Genomic DNA, 3,882 nt, shown 5'->3' with positions numbered 1-3,882 from the left:
TCCCATCACTTTGGGAGGCCGAGGCAGGCAGATCACCTGAGGTCAGGACTTTAAGACCAACCTGACCAATATGGTGAAACCCCATCTCTACTAAAAATACAAAAATTAGCTGGGAATGATGGCACACACCTGTAATCCCAGCTGCTCAGGCAGCTGAGGCAAGAGAACTGCTTGAACCCGGGAGGCGGAGGTTGCAGTGAGCCAAGATTGTGCCTCTGCATTCCAGCTTGGGCAACAAGACCAAAACTCCATCTCAAAAACAAAAACACAAAACAAAAAAACTGATCCTATCACATCTTAAAGTCTTTCAGAGACTCCCAAATGTTTTTGTGCAAAATCCATACATTTTTAGCATGACAAATCAGACTCCTGAAGACTTTTGTCTGAAAATCTGTCTCCCACGATACTCCTGCAAGACTCCTCCAAGACAGGAAACTCCCTCTCCTCCCATCTCCAACTCTTGTCTGATGCACCTGCCATTCCCAACTCCTGGGAGTTTCCAGAGTGCTGGATGCACCCTATGGCTTCTGTGCCTTTGCACGTGACATTTCTGCCTCCAGTAGCCATCCTCTCTTCCCTCCGCAGCCTGGCTCGGCCCTCCAGTGATTCAAGTCTTGGCTTGTGTATCACCTCTTCTGGGAAGATTTCAGGATTCTTTCAGCCTTTCAAGTTCTTCCTATGTTTTTTCATAATGCCCCATATTCATAGCTTTTTTATTTTTTGAGGCATGGTCTGGCTGAAGTGCAGTGGTGCCATCTTGGCTCACTGCAATGTCCACCTCTTGGGTTCAAACCATCCTCCCACCTCAGCCTCCTGAGTAGCTGACAGGCACGTGCCACCGCACCTGGCTTTTGTATTTTTGGCAGAGATGGGGTTTTGCTGTGTTGCCTAGGCTGGTCCAGAACTCTTGGGCTACAGCGATCTTTCCACCTTGGCCCCCCAAAGTGCTGGGATTACAGGTGTGCACCACTGTGCCCGGCCCATTCCTACCTTTATACAAGCACAGTATCCTGTGATTTGGTTTTTCCTGGTCTCCCTCGCTAGACTATAAACTACTTCAAGACAGGGGCTTTCTTCTCTGAATCTGCTGCACATACCACAGTGTCTGACCCCACCTTTTTTTTTTTTTTTGAGATGCAGTCTTACTCTGTCATCCAGGGTGGAGTTCAGTGGCACCATCTTGGCTCACCTGCAACCTCCACCTCCGGGGTTCAAGCAATTATCCTGCCTCTGCCTCATGAGTAGGTGGAATTACAGGCACCCGCCACCATGCCCGGCTAATTTTTGTATTTTTAGTAGAAACAGGTTTTCACCATGTTGGGTGGCTGGTCTTGAACTCCTGACCTCAAATGATCTACCTGCCTTGGCCTCCCAGAGTGCTGGGATTACAGATGTGAGCCACCGTGCCCAGGCAGCCCACCTGTTTACTAAAGTGAATGGAGTTCTACCTGGCACCCTGCTATTGTTACCGGGTCACTAACCTGACCTGGCCACTCTTTTTAAACAAGTGCTGGAGTGAGAGAACACCATACCTCTTGTCTTCATTACTACTTTTGCTTATGAACTTTCTCACTTAGGAATTTGTATGCTGTGAAATGGCTTATAAATCACTCATTTGGCCGGGCGCAGTGGCTCACGCCTGTAATCCCAGCACTTTGGGAGGCCGAGGTGGGTGTATCACGAGGTCAAGAGATTAAGACCATCCTGGTCAACATGGTGAAACCCTGTCTCTACTAAAAATACAAAAAATTAGCTGGGCATGGTGGCGCATGCCTGTAATCTCAGCTACTCGAGAGGCTAAGGGAGGAGAATTGCCTGAACCCAGGAGGTGGAGGTTGCGGTGAGCCGAGATCGCGCCATTGCACTCCAGCCTGGGTAACAAGAGCGAAACTCTGTCTCCAAAAAAAAATAAAATAAAAAAATAAATAAATCACTCATTTCCATACATGTTTTAAAAAATGGGAACTTGAGGAGGCTACTAATATATGCCCAAGTTACTCAAATGTACTTATATATCTTTTATGTAATTATTCCCCAAATTTGGGGTACCTTTTAAAATTAAGACAAAATAAAAGAGTGAAACTGTAGGTATCATAAGGTGATCAGAAGCTACTCAAGGACAGACACAAGGAAGCTGGGAGGCAGGCAGGGGGCTCCGAGTTCCTGGTAAGACCAGGAAGGGGAACACACAGGACTCATTTGTCTGATAAAATGAAACAAAGTTTGAAGATATGAACTTTTACTTGCACTAAATTCTGAGAATAATTTATTACAGGGAACTTTATGTAGAAACAATGGATATCTAATTGATAATGCCTTCAGTTGTAATTTTCAGAAAACACGGAAATGTTATTTATATAGCTTTCTCTTTGCTAAAAGCAAAGAACTAATACATTAATCCAGAAATACTGACTTATGGGATCCAGTTTGATACAGAAGTAAAAGTTGGATGGCCGGGCGCGGTGGCTCACACCTATAATCCTAGCACTTTGGAGGCTGAGGCAGGCATACTGCCTGAGCTCAGGAGTTTGAAATCAGCCTGGGCATCATGGTGAGACTCCATCCATCTCTACAAAAAATACAAAAATTAGCTGAGCATCGTGGCATGCGCCTGTAGTTCCAGCCACTTGGGAGGCTGAGGCAGAATCACTTGAACTCTGGGAGGTGGAGGTTGCCGTGAGCCAAGATCTCACCACTGCACTCTAGCCCGGGCAACAGAACGAGACTCTGTCTAAAAAAAAAAAAAGTTGGAGAACCAAGAGAAACGGACTGACGAAACAGCCCTTAGGCTCTCTCTCTCTCTCTATTTTTTTTTTAAATGATTCAGTCCCCGTAGAGACTGCCAAAAATTGCCGACACCGACTATACTTCAAGTCGTCATGGCGGGGTATTGGGAAAAGTTTTCAATTAGCAAAAACCGCGCCTCAGATAAACCTCATTGGCTACGATACTGCCACTGCGCAAAGCTAGGCTCTCTCTTGTGTCATTTGTTAACCTGTTGACAAGAGTGTGGGCAGCAGCCTCCTCATGAGCTCACTAAACAGGAGTCAAAGCGGAGACATGTTACGTTGTTGACGGGACATCAGAAAGCTTCAGATGCCAGGAGATGCCAGAAGATGGCACAGACAAGGGAGGCCTGCCACAGTCTCACCCGGATTGAGGGCCAAACCACTCGTCCGGAGGTCGAGGGTAGGCAAGCCTGCAAACAGGACTGGGAGTGGATGGCGTGCGCCTTAACATGTGAAGCTGGGTGTGGGAGAGGCCATTTTTCACTGTTATTTTCATGACCCATTCTGGAAGCGAGCTTGCAGGCAGACCAGAAAGCTGTGTGTGTCCAAATCACTCCGGGGTTTCTAATATAAAAACCTGTATACCTTACTTAATTCCCCAAAGAATGTTGGTGGGATTTTAATAAAGATAAAATAGTAAAACTGTAGGTATTAAAAAAGGGATTAGAAACTATTCAGGGAAAGAGAAAGGACCATTTGACCAGGAAGCTGGGGTATGGTGGTGAGCTGGCACTTATCTCATAGGGTTGTCATGAGGATTAAACAAGATAATTTGTGGAAAGCAATCTGCCTATTGTTCAAGACACAGATAAATATTAATCTGCTTTACTGTTTCTCTTTTTGTAGGCAATGGGTAATCACTGAAGCTTTTTTTTTTTTTCCAGATGGAGTTTCACTCTTTTTGCCCAGGCTGGAGTACAATGGCGAGATCTCAGCTCACCGAAACCTCCAACTTCCGGGTTCAAGTGCTTCTCCTGCCTCAGCCTCCTGAGTAGCTGGGACTACAGTTGCTGGCCACCACGCTTGGCTAATTTTTGTATTTTTAGTAGAGATGGGGGTTTCACCATGTTGGCCAGGCTGGTTTTGAACTACT

The 3,882-nt window shown here is 46.0% G+C and overlaps 1 non-coding gene across 1 annotated transcript; it reads right to left on the bottom strand.

Annotated features, from left to right (window-relative positions):
- Positions 1-2,827: 2,827 nt before the first annotated feature.
- Positions 2,828-2,968, bottom strand: LOC135271917 (U4 spliceosomal RNA). Its single transcript, XR_010340036.1, has one exon. It is a non-coding gene; the product is annotated as a U4 spliceosomal RNA (small nuclear RNA).
- Positions 2,969-3,882: the final 914 nt, after the last annotated feature.

The sequence above is a fragment of the Aotus nancymaae genome, unplaced genomic scaffold, assembly GCF_030222135.1.
Source record: "Aotus nancymaae isolate 86718 unplaced genomic scaffold, 86718_ANA_hifiasm-v0.15.2.pri h1tg000097l, whole genome shotgun sequence".
In the NCBI taxonomy this organism is placed as follows: domain Eukaryota; kingdom Metazoa; phylum Chordata; class Mammalia; order Primates; family Aotidae; genus Aotus; species Aotus nancymaae.
This window is presented reverse-complemented; position numbering and strand designations above follow the sequence as displayed.